Genomic DNA, 16,399 nt, shown 5'->3' on the forward strand with positions numbered 1-16,399 from the left:
AGTTTCAAGTACTCTTTAATCTTTGCAAACAGTTCTCATGCTGCCCCTATGTATACACTAAAGGATCTCTAATGGTAAAACAAGGATGTCCATAACAGTTCACAAAATTCAGGCTTTATTAGCTCATTCTATTACAAAGCAAGCTAATATTTTAGTGCAGTGGGGTCTTTCTGCCCATTTGATTCTCTAGGAATACAACATCCAATTATTTTTATTTTACATTGCTGCCCAAAATGACCGTAGCTTGCTTCTTGGTTTAGAGAAAGCGTTGGCACAGGAATGCTGCGTGACAGAGTTTGGGCAAGTCTCTTACAGTCCTAGATACCTAGCATTGTAACCTGTAATGATTTTTGATGATAGGTAGCATTTCCATTTCATACTAGATTTATGCTTATCTGATAAATTTCAATCTCATGAGATACCCTTGTTCCTTACACACTGAGAGAAATTTTTCTACTGTTTAAATCCAACATGATAGAAAATAGAATCACTTTTGAACTTTCTTGTTTTCAGTTATTCCCTTAGGCCTAGATTCTGCTTAGACCTTTTGGGATGCTCATTGTGATAAAGTGTAAGCAGCCTCCATTTTGCACAGCCTGTATAATGGCTGGGATTGCCGAAAATGCTGCCTAATTACTAGATTATTTTTTTTTAAGTAAGTGTTTACAAAAATAAAAAAAAATAAGAAAAATCAGGGTTTTGGAAAATTTTGATTTTTTGGCAAAAAATTCTAAATGAAATGTTTTATTGATTTTAAAAATTAAAAGTTTAGATGGGTATACTCCCCACTATCACTTTAATTTTTTTTTTTTCACTTGGAAAAGTGGAAGGTAAACAAGTGACAGAGTGGATTTTTTTCATTTTTTTACTCTGTCCCCCTTGTTTGCAAGTTGCAACCTAGAAAATTCTAAGTACATGAGCCAATCATAGTAGAGAGATTTGCATATTTACAAGGTTATTGATAAATTAACTGTTTTGTGATTATTTAAATCCCTAACAATGACTATCAGGCAATCTGAATACAGAGGATTACATACCATAAAATTGAGAAATAATCGTAAAATAATTACCAAGCAGGACCATCCCCCAAATCCAAGATACAGAGAATTGCAAAACTGGGTAAAAACTAAATAGTTATGCAATTCCCTATATATGGATTATTGGAGACAATTCCAATTAAGTATAATGTTTAATCATTATAGAATTAAACATTTTTTTTTAAAATTCTGCTTTAGAGGTACAATAGTTGCTTTATAAGGAACAATGGCAGTTAATTAAAGCACTAAATTGGCAATTTGTGCACTTGATAATTAATGTGTTTCTTTGATTTTTTGGTAACATTTCTGTTAAATCTAAATAAAATTGCTGATGGACAAATTCTAATTGCATTTAAGCAGATATCAGTTTCATAAAATTAGGCAAGCTTTTAAAAAAAATCAGTGTAGTGATTAATAATTATGCCAATATAAGCAGATGTCCTTGTGTAATGGGAATATTCTCTCCAAATAATTTTAGTGTAGATAACTTGTTTTTAAAAGTTGTAAAATAACTTTATTACTTTAAGATAAATTTGTTTTCTATTTGTATTTCAGAAAGAATATTTCTTATAATATGTAAGATATAGTAACAAAGTGCATTCCGTTCATAATGGACAATAAATAACTGCACAGTGAACCAAAATGTATCCCAATTCATAGCCTACCACTAAAAGAGTTATGACAACACATCCATTATAGAATCTTTAAACACTACTAGTGTTTTGAAGCATTGCTGAATGTTGAGGTGGAAAAAGAGAGAAGGTGAGGACAGCAAGACCAACTAGACAGATTGTCAACTGTTGAAATGATTTAAAGTTGTTATCGAGAGATTTCATTATCTTCAAGTTACAATCCATATCGTCAGTTCAATACATTTTTTAAGACAGAGACATACAATACAAGTAACAATGACCTATGTTCGCACTGCTTGGAAAAGCTCAACAAACAGCTGAAGTAAGAGATTTTATATAAAAATCTTGCTCAAGTTGCATGGGAGGTAATTGTTTGGCTATCCTCGGCACTGGTGAGGCCTCAGCTTGACTACTGTGTCCAGCTTTGGGTGCCTCACTTTAAGAAAGATGTGAACAAAGTCGAGTCCAGAGGAGAGCAACAAAAAAGAAAGGTTTAGAAAACATGATCTGTGAGGAAAGGTTTAAAAAATGACATGTTTTGACTTAAAAAAACTGATAGGGGACCTGCTAACAGTCAAATATGTTAAGGGCTGTTATAAAGAGGATGACAGGTTTCAGAGTGGTAGCCGTCTTAGTCTGTATCAGCAAAAACAACAAGGAGTCCTTGTGGCACCTTAGAGACTAACAAATTTATTTGGGCATAAGCTTTCGTGGGCTAGAACCCACTTCATCAGATGTATGGATTGGAAAATACAGTATATTTATACATAGTACATGAAAAGATGGGAGTTGCCAGGTAGGGGTGGGGGTCAGTCTAACGAGACATCTTACCAGGTAGGGGTGGGGGGGTTAGTCTAACAAGACAATTCAATTAACAGTAGAATACCAAGGGAGGAAAAATCACTTTTGTAGTGGTAATGAGGGTGGCACATTTCAAACAGTTGACAAGAAAGTGTGAGTAACAGTATTGGGAAATTAGTAGGGGGAAATTAGGTTTTGTAATGACTCATCCACTCCCAGTCTTTATTCAGGCCTACTTTGATGGTGTCCAGTTTGCAAATTAATCCCAGTTCTGCAGTTTCACATTGGAGTATGTTTTTGAAAATTTTTTGTTGAAGAATTGCCACTTTTAAGTCTGTTATTGAGTGACCAGGGAGGCTGAAGTGTTCTCCTACTGGTTTTTGAATGTTGTAATTCCTGATGTCAGATTTGTGTCCATTTATTCTTTTGCGTAGAGACTGTCTGGTTTGGCCAATGTACATTGCAGAGGGGCATTGCTGGCACATGATGGCATATATCACATTGGTAGATGTGCAGGTGAACGAGCCCCTGATGGTGTGGCTGATGTGGTTAGATTCTATGATGGTGTCTCTTGAATAGATATGTGGATAGAGTTGGCACCAGGATTTGTTGCAGGGTTTGGTTCCTGGGTTAGTGTTTTTGTTGTGTGGTGTGTAGTTGCTGGTGAGTATTTGCTTCAGGTTGGGGGCTGTCTGTAAGCGAGGACTGGCCTGTCTCCCAAGGTCTGTAAGAGTAAGGGATCATCCTTCAGGATAGGTTGTAGATCCTTGATGATGCGCTGGAGAGGTTTCAGTTGTGGGCTATAGGTGACGGCTAGTGGCGTTCTGTTACCTACTACAAGACAGGCCCAACAAAGACAGTAACTTCTGGGTGCCCTTCTGGCTCTGTCAATCTGTTTCTTAACTTCACCAGGTGGGTATTGTAGTTTTAAGAATGGTTGATAGAGATCCTGTAGGCGTTTGTCTCTGTCTGAGGGATTGGAGCAAATGAGGTTGTAGACAATGGATCGTGTGATATGGTCTGGATGAAAGCTGGAGGCATGTTTCCAGAAAACACCATCCCAGCCACTATGGATGTAGAAGCTCTCTACACCAACACTGCACACAAAGATGGACTACAAGCCTTCAGGAATAGTATCGCCTATAATGTCACGGCAGACCTGGTGGCTGAACTTTGTGACTTTGTTCTCACCCACAACTATTTCAGATTTGGGGACAATTTATACCTTCAAGTCAGCAGGACTGCTATGGGTACCTGCATGACCCCACAGTATGCCAACATTTTTATGTCTGACTTAGAACAACACTTCCTCAGCTGTCGTACCCTAACGCCCCTACTCTACTTGCACTACATTGATGACATCATCATCTGGACTCATGGGAAGGAGGCCCTTGAGGAATTCCACCAGGATTTCAACAATTTCCACCCCATCATCAACCTCAGCCTGGACCAGTCCACACAAGAGATCCACTTCCTAGACACTTACAGTGCTAATAAATGATGGTCACATAAACACCACCCTATACCAGAAACCTACTGACCACTATACTTACCTACATTACTCCATTTTGTATAAATGTATTTTCCACTCCATGCATCTGATGAAGTAGGTTCTAGCCCACGAAAGCTTATGCCCAAATAAATTGTTAGTCTCTAAGGTGCCACGAGGACTCCTTGTTGTTTTTGCTGATACAGACTAACATGGCTACCACTCTGAAACCTGTCATCCTCTTTATAACAAGGACTCCTTGTTGTTTTTGATAAAGAGGATGGTGATCAAGTTTTCTCCATGCTAACTGAAAATAGGACAAGAACTAATCAGCTTAATCTACAAAAAGGAAGATTTAGGTTAGATATTAGAAAAAAATATATAAAGGTAGCTAGGTAACTGGAATAGGTTACCCAGGGAAGTTGTGTTATCCTCATCCTTGGAGATTTTTACGAACAGGTTAGACAAACATCTGTCAGGGATGGTCTAAGAATACTTGGTCCTGCCTTTTAGCAGGAGGCTGGACTAAATGACCTCATGAGTCCTTTCCAGTCCTATATTTCTATGATTTGCCTTTTAAATGAGAGCTTCTATATTGACCTCCATGGACTCTGATTCAGGGCTTTGTGGTTCTGTGAAGACACCTGATAAGAAGTGATCCAGCTTGTTGAGAATTCAGGGTGTAACAAATGAAGAAATTGTGCTTGAGGAAGGGCTAAGGTGATGACTACAGCTATGGAAGAAGTAAGTGAAAAGAATACAAGAAGATCTTATGATATGCCATACCACCAGCATAAAAAAAAGAGGTAAGCCATCTCAAGGAAAAGGAGTAAGTGAAGTCAGCTGGCAAAAGAAATGAGATCTTCAGCTGTATGTTAAGGTCATGCTCCCATTATTAAATTCGTAAGAATAAAGGACAACCCAAGGGAAAACCCATTGGATATCTTGAATACTCTTCTATCGAGTGTGGTCAGGCTGCGTGAGCTCCTCATGACTGACTTATTTGCATAGGGCTAGATTCACAAAGGGATTTTAGGCATTGCAGTGCCTAACTCCTAGTCACCAGGTGAAATTCTCAGCCCTGAGGTAGGTCCCTAGGCTCCCCATATAATGCACAGGGAGAGTTAGGCACCCATAAAAGTGATTATCAGAAGCAAGCAAGCTGAGTGGGGAGCCACCTCAGCAAGCCAGGAGTTAAATGCAGTGATTTGAGGCCAAGATTCACAAAGGTACTTAAGTGTCTGATGGGCCAGAGGAAGGTGCTTATCTCTGCTTGTGATTCTCAGCTATGATCCCTCTTGGGGAGTTAAGCATCTAAGTCAGGTCAGCCATTTCTCATGAAAGACCACAGAGCCGTCCTTATTGTAGTCAATAGTCCATTGGTTAGGGTATTTAACAGGGATGTGGGAGACATGTTTTCAAATCCTTGCTGTACCTGATTTGGAGCAAGACCTGGACCCAGCTCTTCTGTATCCCAGGTGAGTGCCCCAACAGTCAGGCTGTTTTAGGGTGGGGCCTTTTACAATCACTCCTGGTGCAGATACTGGTTAAAGCACTCACCTGAGATGTGGGAGACCTGCGTTCAAGGCCCAGCTCCAACTCAGGCAGAGCAATGATTTGCATTTGGGTTTCCCATATCCTAGGAGAGTGCCTGAACCACTGTGCTACACATCCAACCAGCCCCCAAAATTCCTGACCTACTTGCCCTCTGGCTATATTTTACTCTGGTAAGGTGAGCTGAGAGCAAGCCTACCAGATTGGGCCCCACAGGTGAGAGAGACCGGGAAACACCTACTTTGAGAATCCCACTGAAGGTTTGGCTTGTGTTTGTGCTGCAAGCAGCTCATTAACTGTGGGGTGACATCAGGACGTCTGTAGCTTTGACCATGCCTTCTGGGTAGAAATGTAGGCATCTAGGGGGTTTTAGGCACCTACAGGTGAGAATATCACTGGTGCCTAAAAGTTGGACTTTAGGCACCTAAAAAAGCAGTTAGGTACCTCTGTACCTTTGATGATCTGGGCCTTAGTTTCCTGTGAAAGATGGGGTATTGATGTTGTGGCTAGATTATTAGTGCCCCAGACTTTGAGTCTTAGCTTTTTTTTTTAAAAAGCATTAAATTGTGTTAAAATGTCTTCCCCACCCTTTTTGCAGGATCCTTTATATCCCATTTCATTATTAACCTCTCTCTGTTAGTGCCTCTTGCAAATCTTTATACTGTGCTATAGATTCCTTCTCTTAAGATCACTGACAGAGTGAGCAAGGTGCCTAGACTATGCTGTTTTTATCCCTCTAGCACTGTTCTCTGATTTTGCTCGCTAAATTAGATTTTATCAAATTAAAAATGTTATCTCAATAAGTCATTTATTAACCTTACACAATAGTCTTCAGTTTGCGTCCATAAAAAAGCTATATTGAAGTCCATGTAGATTATGTCTACTGCTTCCTTGCCAGTTCTCACTGTCTCATCTTTAAAGAAATTAATCAGATTCGTTACGCATGAGCTCCTCTTTGTAAATCGATGCTGATTGTCCTGGTTAAATTGTTCTGTGTCCAAATGTTCTCCTAATTTATCCCTTATTACTGATTCTAAAATAATTATAAATAAATGACTGGTACAACCTCAAAATTATCCTGGTTACCATTCCTTCATTCTAACCATGTAGATTAAAAGCCTATAAAAAGGCAATTACCCCCCCCCCCCAATCTCTTCACTTGTACAGTACAAATATTTGTAGATGGGCAGGCAAGGGGTTTCACTGAACTGAAGAACAGGAAAGAAATGGCACACTTCATGTTTGATTGCAATATTATTTATAGAGGGCAAAGTTAATATGTCTATCACATATATAATGAAACTTTCTGGCCTCTAGGTCTTTGAGTGCTGTCCCTGTAGGTGCTCCACTTCAGGTGTCGGTGTGTCCTGGTGCCGTTGATCGGAGATTTTCTATAGCAGTGTCTCGTCGGGGTGCGCATATGCAGTAGCAGTCTTGCGGCGCCACTGGTGCCTCATCTAATGTGCACACCCCAACCCCTACAGTTCCTTCTCAATTGTCCTTGGCTTGAGATGGAGTCCATTAGCAGTATCACTAAAAACCTTCAAATAAAATTAGATAGCCTAGTTATTACCCTTGACTTTTTGTGTCAACAATAGAACCATCAAAAGGCTCTGCCATATCTATGCAAAGATTATCTAAATGGATATCTAGCTGTATCCATATGTGCTATTCACTACACAACACTGAAGTCCCTCCAGGTATCAGAACCTTCTCAACAAGAGCTTCATTTACCTCCACAGCATTCCTACACAATGTGCCTATTCTAGACATCTGCAGGGTGTCCAACTTGGCCTCTGAACACACATTCACGAACCACTATGCAATTACTCTCAGTTTAAGCTCAAAACACAAGACTAGGCCTCACTGTACTAACCTCAGCAATGAATTCAAATCCGAAGTCCCTTCCATCCTCTGGAATGTAGGGCACTGCTCTAAATTCACCTAAAGTGGAGCGCCCACAGGGACAGCAGTCAAAGAAGAAGAGAAGGTTTCTCACCTTGTGCACTAATTAAGGTTCTTTGAGATGTGTCCCCCTGTGGCTGCTCCACTACCCACATTCCTCCCCTCTACTTCGGGGTACAAGCTAAACACTCCACGGTAGAGAGTGCTACTGTGCACGTGCACCCCGACCAGACATTGCTACTGAAAATCTCCGATAGACAGTGCTGGAACACACCCACACCTGAAGTAGAGCACCCACAGGGACACACATCTTGAAGAATTTCAGTTCTTCTTCGAGTGCTTGCTCATATCCATTCCATTAGGTGTGTGCGCGCCGCGTGCACGATCGTCGGAAGATTTTTACCCTAGCAACACCGGCGGGTCGGCTGTGGAGCCCCCTAGAGTGGCGCCTTCATGGCGCTGAATATATACCCCAGCCGACCCGGCACCCCCTCAGTTCCTTCTTACCGCCCCTGACGGTCGTTGGAACTGTGGAGCGCTGCTTAGCTGTTCTCCACTCTCCCTAGCTTAGTTCGTTATTCGCAGTTATAGTTATAGTTATAGTCCTAGTGTTTATAGTTAAATAGTTCAATAGTTTTAAAAGTTGTCTAGTTGTTATAATAGTTCAGGGGATTAAGGGGGTCGTCTCCCCCTTTCTCCCCCGGCCGCGGGGCCGGGCTCATGCCCAACGCTCCCGGCTTCAAGCTGTGCGCCTCCTGCGCTAAGCCTATGCCCACGAGCGACCCGCACGACTCCTGTCTGAAGTGCCTGGGAGAGTCCCATCAAACAGATAAGTGCAAGATCTGTAAGGCCTTCAGACCAAGGACCAAGAAGGAGCGGGACTTTCGGCTCCGGCAACTCCTGATGGAGGCGTCACTTAGTCCGGACGCTCCATCTACAAGTCAGGCCCCGGCACCTAGCGCCTCGGTGCGCAGTGCCCCGGCGGCACCGGCCATGACGACCACGCGAGTGGCGTCAGATGAGCCTTCCCGGCACCGGACCTCGTCGGCACCGCAAGCACAGCAAGTGCCTCGGCGCCGGTCATTATCCCCAGGGCATAAGAAAGCCCATAAGACGGGGACCTCCGTGCCGAAGACGCTGGCTCCCCCAGTGCCGGGGGTAGAGCCGCGTACGCCGGTGGAGCACCGGAAACAGGTGCCTCCAGCACCGTCGACTCCGGCGCCGAGGCCGTTGAGTCCGGTGCAGACGGCGTCTCCACCGAGGCCGGCGGTGATACAGTGCCTCCCGTCGACGCCAGAGACCTTCGCGACGGCGAGAGACTTAATAGCTCTCACGGAGCCGGCACCGCCTCAACCACCGGCACCGATGGCACCGTTGCCTCGTCCGGTCCAGTCGAAGGGGAAACCTGCCTTGATGCGCCCTCCATCGCGAGGGCTGGAACCTCGGCACCGATCCAGGTCCCGAAGCAGGTCCCCACGCCGCTCGCAGTCCCGGCACCGAATATCACCTCGGCACCGGTCGTACTCGCGGCCAAGATCTTCTTCGCGGCACCGCTCTACGTCTCGGCACCGCTATGATCGTCGGCACCGATCAACGTCGAGACGTAGTTCTCGGCACCGCTACGGTCGCCGCTCGACGTCGAGAGGCCGCTCCCGGTACCGGGCATACTCCAGGTCCTCGTCGAGGTCCAGATCCGACTCCCGGCACCGACGAGGTCATCGGCACCGGTCGCGGTCCCGGCACCGATCGCCGGCACCGCGTGGAGATAGATCATCTCCAGACCGGCACCGTGCGGCACCACAGCCCACGGGAATCGTCTCGACGCTCTCGGCACCGCCATGGCCATCGAGATCGGGGTCTCGCTCCTCGGAGGACCTCTCGAGATCGGCATACCCCCCTCAGGGGCAAGCCGAGGAACAGGACTTGGGCCATTGGCAGAATATAACAGAGGACCATTCTCATGGCCCATCTCACTGGTCGTTTTGGACCCCGTGGGCGTACCATCAGGCGCAAGGGGCTCCAGTTGCTTCGACCTCTCGCTCCGGTCACTCTGTTAGAAGGGCCCCGGAGTCCACCATCTCTCGGCCTCCGCCAGGGGGCATGGGGGCTTCCGTGTCCGCACCACCTGACGCCCTGGACTCAAGCGCAGGTGATGCTCCGGCCCAGGAGCAGGGAGACCAGGACCCTCCCTTGGATCCTGTTCCACCGGAGGCATCTTCCTCTTCCTCTCCGGATGAGGCAGTGGCGGGCACATTGTGCACAGGTCCACCTCCAATAGATCTTCGGGCTCACCAAGATCTTCTGCGTAGGATGGCCCGTAATATGGACCTGCAGGCGGAGGAGATAGTGGAGGTGCACGACCCCATCGTGAATATCCTCGGAGCGGATGCCCCATCGAGGGTGGCGTTACCCCTGATCCGCACGATACAAGCCAATGTATCTACGATATGGCAGACTCCTGCCTCTATCCCACCCACAGCGAGAGGGGTGGAAAGGAAATACTTTGTCCCGTCTAAAGACTACGGGTACTTGTATACCCACCCCCAGCCGTGTTCACTGGTGGTGGCATCAGTGAACGCAAGGGAGCGCCACGGTCAGCAGGCCGCAGCGCCCAAATCGAAGGAGGCTAAACGCCTCGATTTATTCGGCCGTAAAGTTTACTCAGCCGGAGGGCTGCAACTTAGAGCGGCTAATCAACAGGCGCTCTTGAGCCGCTATAGCTTTAACTCCTGGAACTCTATGGGGAAGTTCAAGGAGTTGGTTCCCCAAGAGTCCAGGGAGGAGTTTGGAGCCCTGGTGGAGGAGGGTAAGAAGGTGGCTCGGACCTCCTTACAGGCCTCCTTAGACATAGCGGACTCTGCTGCGAGAACCCTGGCCTCAGGTATCGCTATGCGGAGGATCTCCTGGCTCCAGGTTTCGGGTCTGCCTCAGGAACTGCAGCAAACCCTGCAGGATCTGCCCTTTGAAGGACAAGGGTTGTTTTCAGAAAAGACGGACTCTCGCCTGCAGAGCCTCAAGGACTCCAGGACGATCATGCGTTCCTTGGGGATGCATGTCGTGGGCCCTCAGCGCAGGCCATTTAGACCGCAGCCTCAGCGCTTCTACCCCCCCCCCGCCTCGTCAGAGACAGGACTCGACCCGGAGGCGAGGGCGAGGTGGTAGAAGAAGGTGGACCGGCCCTCAACCTGGTCAGAACCAGGGGCCACCTAGACCACCTTCAGGCCCCAGGCAGGACTTTTGAAGGTGCGGTCGAGGACGGCGCCCCAGTCATCCCACAGGATCCAGCCCCATCCTTTCGGGATCGCCTTTCCCATTTCCACCATGCCTGGTCCCTTATAACTTCGGACCGTTGGGTCCTTCGCAACTGTGGACAGGGGATATGCTATCCAGTTTTCCTCAATTCCCCCCTCCTCCCCCCCTTCCCCGTCCCTCTTCAGGGACCCTTCTCACGAGCAACTTCTTATACAGGAAGTTTCCACGCTCCTTACTATCGGGGCCATAGAGGAGGTTCCAGTGGAGTTAAGGGGCAGGGGATTCTATTCCCGTTACTTCCTCTTTCCCAAGTCCAAAGGAGGTCTGCGACCCATCTTGGACTTGCGCGGACTCAACAAATTCGTAGTAAAGTTGAAGTTCCGCATGGTCCCTTTGGGGACCATTATCCCTTCTCTCGATCCTGGAGACTGGTTCGCCGCCCTCGACATGAAAGATGCATACTTTCACATAGCAATTTACCCGCCTCACAGACGCTTCCTGCGGTTCGTGGTAAGCAAGGTGCACTACCAATTTGCAGTCCTTCCCTTCGGCCTATCCTCGGCCCCAAGGGTGTTCACGAAATGTATGGCTGTCGTGGCAGCGTACCTTCGTCGGCAAGGGAAACAGGTGTTCCCGTACCTAGACGACTGGCTGGTACGCGGTCGCACCAAAGAACAAGTTCGAGATCACGTCCACATAATAGTGCACACATTCAACAAATTGGGTATCCTACTCAACAAGGACAAATCCACTCTAGAACCTACCCAGAGAATGGAATTCATCGGCGCGGTTCTAGACTCCAGACGTGCACAAGCCATCCTGCCAGACAATCGCTTTTGCACCATCACGAGCCTCATTCAAGGACTCGAGGCCTTCCCAACTACCACGGTGAGGTCGTGCCTTACCCTGCTGGGTCACATAGCTTCCTGCACGTACGTAACCAGGCATGCCAGACTTCGGCTTCGCCCACTCCAGACCTGGGTGTCATCAATATACCGCCCACATCGGGACAGCCTGAACATGGTGGTCACGGTCCCGAACTCGGTCCTGACCTCCCTCACATGGTGGCTAGACCACAAGGTGGTTTGCGAGGGGATGCCTTTTCACGCCCCACAACCCTCTCTGCACCTGGTCACAGACGCTTCATCCCTGGGTTGGGGCGCCCATCTCAACGAACACCATACCCAGGGCCTGTGGACTGCAACCCAGATAGCCCTGCACATCAATGTTCGGGAACTGATGGCGGTGCGCCTGGCGTGCCAGGCATTTCTCAATCTCCTACGTGGCCGCTGTGTGTTAGTTCTCATCGACAACACCACTGCCATGTTTTACATCAACAAGCAAGGAGGAGCACGTTCGTCAATTCTATGCCAAGAGGCCATTCGCCTGTGGGACTTCTGCATCGCCCACTCAATCCATCTCACGGCATCGTTCCTCCCTGGAGTCCAGAACACTCTGGCGGACCAACTCAGCAGGTCCTTTCAAACGCACGAGTGGTCTATCCGTCCGGACATCATACATTCCGTTTTCCAGAAGTGGGGGTTTCCCCAGATAGACCTGTTTGCATCTCGAGACAACAGGAAGTGCCACGTGTTCTGCTCCCTGCAAGGTCGAGCTCCGGGATCCCTCTCGGATGCGTTTCTCCTTTCCTGGAAAGACCACCTGTTTTATGCCTTCCCTCCGTTTCCTCTGGTCCACAAGGTACTGCTCAAATTGCGCAGAGACCAGGCACAGGTGATTCTGATCGCCCCAGCGTGGCCGAGACAACATTGGTACACCACGCTGTTGGAGCTCTCGGTTCAGACACCGATCCTGCTTCCATTATGCCCGGATCTCATCTCTCAGGACCACGGCCGCCTGCGTCACCCCGGCCTGCAATCACTCCACCTCACGGCGTGGCTGCTCCATGGTTCACCCAGGCAGAGCAGCAGTGCTCGCACTCTGTCCAACAGATTCTGCTGAGCAGTAGGAAGCCCTCAACACGGACCACATACTTGGCCAAGTGGAAGCGGTTCTCCTGTTGGTGCGAACAACGAGCCACGTCCCCGTTACAGGCGCCTATTCCTCTCATATTGGAATATCTCCTCTCCCTAAAACAGCAAGGGTTGGCGATATCTTCAATTAGAGTTCACCTGGCCGCTATATCGGCCTTTCATCCAGGGGAACTCGCGTCTTCGGTATTCTCTAACCCGATGGTCGTTAGATTCCTCAAGGGCTTAGACCGGATGTACCCACAACAACGTCAGCCCGTTCCGACGTGGGACCTCAACCTGGTTCTCTCCAAGCTCACAGGTCCTCCATTCGAGCCACTGGCCACCTGTTCACTTCTGTACCTATCCTGGAAGACAGCCTTCCTCGTAGCCATCACCTCAGCAAGGCGCGTTTCTGAACTCAGGGCGCTTACATCCGAGCCCCCTTACACAGTTTTCCATAAGGATAAAGTGCAGCTCCGCCCACATCCTGCCTTTCTTCCTAAGGTGGTTTCTCCATTTCATATCAACCAGGATATATTTCTCCCGGTCTTTCATCCTAAACCACATGCTACTCGCCAGGATCAACGTTTGCATTCTCTGGACGTACGCAGAGCCCTGGCCTTCTATATTGACCGCACAAGGCACTTTAGAAAGACGACGCAACTCTTCGTTGCAGTGGCCGACCGAATGAAAGGCTCACCGGTCTCCTCACAACGCCTATCCTCCTGGATTACGTCTTGCATCCGGACTTGCTATGACCTGGCGGGTGTCTCAGCACCGCACCTCACCGCTCACTCCACGAGGGCCCAAGCTTCCTCGACGGCTTTCCTGGCGCAAGTTCCCATCCAGGACATTTGTAGAGCGGCGGTTTGGTCATCAGTCCACACGTTTACGGCTCACTATGCACTAGTGCAGCAGTCCAGGGACGATGCTGCCTTCGGATCAGCGGTTTTGCACACAGCAATGTCTCACTCCGACCCCACCACCTAAGTTGGGCTTGGGAGTCACCTAATGGAATGGATATGAGCAAGCACTCGAAGAAGAAAAGACGGTTACTCACCGTTGTAACTGTTGTTCTTCGAGATGTGTTGCTCATATCCATTCCAAACCCGCCCCCCGTCCCCACTGTCGGAGTAGCCGGCAAGAAGGAACTGAGGGGGTGCCGGGTCGGCTGGGGTATATATTCAGCGCCATGAAGGCGCCACTCTAGGGGGCTCCACAGCCGACCCGCCGGTGTTGCTAGGGTAAAAATCTTCCGACGATCGTGCACGCGGCGCGCACACACCTAATGGAATGGATATGAGCAACACATCTCGAAGAACAACAGTTACAACGGTGAGTAACCGTCTTTTACTGCACAAGGTGAGTAACCTCTGATTCTTGGTTAGAAAGATTTACCCATTTTCAAGGTATAGCCACAATATAAGTTGTACTGATTATTCTAATGACCAGGCACAGTGTTGGTTCATTTTTATAATGTGGTATCCTTGCCATAATTTGGTGATTTTATTAGGCATGGGTTAAATAAGGGCACAAGGATATGTCATTATTAAAACAGCAATTAAAATGGACAAAAGTGAAGAACAGGGATATTTATGTAGATTTCAGATGCTCCTATGTTAAACTATAGGAACAGTACAGAAAAATAACATTGTTTGACCAAATGCATCAATAAAAATAATGCTTAAAAAGGCAGAATACCTAAAAACTCTTCTTAGCTGCTCACAGAGTATCCACCCTGATGTCAGTTGTAATCTCCCATTCATTCCTCACTACTCTTCATCCTTTGAAAAGCCCAGAAGAACAGTTTTGCAGTGTGTCCTGAATGCCATTCCATTTGGACTCTAAGAAACTGAAGATGGAAGTGAATTCCTAAACCCATGACACCTCACTCAGAATGTTTAGCTGCCAAGAGTAGACTGACAGTTTGAACTTTTCAAGTGATCTCGACTGCTACAGGAAGTGGTGGAAAAGAAGTAATTTCAAATAGATGGCATCAAAAACATTTAGGGACTTATAAGGCAAAAATCAACCCCCTATTTCACACAGAATCCTCTGACATTGCTGCAGATTGTGCAGCACCAGTTATCCCAGCATAAAACCTGGCTTAAGAAGCCACCTGCTGCATTCTGTACTAGCTTCAGTTTCAGAATGGTTTGAATGTGTAGCCCTAAATAACTGTCCACAACAATTGTTGACTTGAGGGGCAAAAGTTAGAGAGACCGTCAGATTGTTTCTTCAGCAAGGATCTAAGAATTGTACAAAGGTGCCATTGCAATCCCCTGATCCTCAGCTTAGGGCAGCCTAATATGCAACACCACCAAACTTGGGTATTGCAGGAGGAGGAGCGGGTGCTTGAGGAACTGCCTTCTCCTGCCACATCACTGGATGAACCTTTGGTTGCCTCTTCTTCCTCATCTCTGGGTGCCTGTAACAGGGTCGTCTGTCTCTGTTAAGGACAGTGGTACATAAGGCCAACCTGTTCCAACGCATGGATCTTTAAGAATATATGTTCCAGGGAGGATCATCAGACCTAGTTGGGAATGAGGGCCAGGTGTCACTCAGGTGACTACCTCCTGAGTATTATAAAGGACAGCTCTCAGCTCACTTGGGAAGACGTCTAGTGAGATTTGCAAGGACACTCTCCAAGCCTGAGCTCTGGTGGGTTGGGGAAGCCAACCAGGATTAAAGCACAATCTCAGAAAGGAGGGCTGTGTATACCCTGTCCCAAGGGGAAAGAAGTTTGAGCCCAGGACTGGAGCTTGAAAGACCTGAGGGAAAAGTCTTTCCAAAGATGCCAGGCTGGTGCACAGGAAGATTGAGTTTGAGTTATGGATCTGATAACTGAGTTGTGTATGATTGAGTGCCAGACACCCATAGTAGTGACTGTGGTTTTCTCCCTATGTTGCCATCCTCCGGGGTGGTGGTGGGTAATGGTGGGCGATTACCCCTTCCGGTAAGGGGATGAAGAAAGGCTTATCGGAGACCAGGAGTAGTGGAAACTGAGCACAAAAGAAGGGCTGAAGATTGTTGTGTGCAACAGTCCAGATCCTCAAAGGAAGGGCTGTGCCCCAAGCAGAAGACTGAGGTTGATATCTTCCTTTGGCCTTTGATTACTGTAAAGGATGGATTCTTTGGTGATTTACATGGAGGGCTGTCACCTCAGCAACTGAATTGTGCTTAAGGCAGAGAGAACTGAGGTAAGGGGAAACTGAGTGATTCATTGCTGTACCAGGAGTGGAGGTGTACCGTGCTGGAATGACACTATGTGTTGATCTACACTGAGAAATTAAGTGGCAAAGCTATACCCATATAATTATACTGCTATAGTTCTACTGGTATAACTCTTATTCTGGAAGAAGGGTGTCTTTTTCTGGTATAACAATATCTAACTCTTTAATGCTTTTCACCCATTGATCCAAAGTGACATAAGCTAAAAAAGTCACTCTTCTTCTGGAATAAGAGAGTCCCTGGGGAAAGGTTTATACCAGTATAACAATAGCAGTATAAATTCACACCTTATAGTGGTATAACTTCCCATTTAGGCAAGCCCTTAAGCATTCCAGGAGCTGGAGGTGTACATTCAGCTTAGGCCTTAAACATTTCAAGTGCTACTTTCTGGGAAAAAGCCCACAGGCTGGGATTCACAAGGGGGACTTAGGCTAAGTATTGCAGTGCCTAACTTCTAGGTGTCCTTCCACCAATTGGAATTCACAGTTAGGCTCCTTAATACTGTGCATTGACAGAGTTAGGTGC

Source organism: Chrysemys picta, chromosome 5 (assembly GCF_011386835.1).
Source record: "Chrysemys picta bellii isolate R12L10 chromosome 5, ASM1138683v2, whole genome shotgun sequence".
NCBI lineage: Eukaryota > Metazoa > Chordata > Testudines > Emydidae > Chrysemys > Chrysemys picta.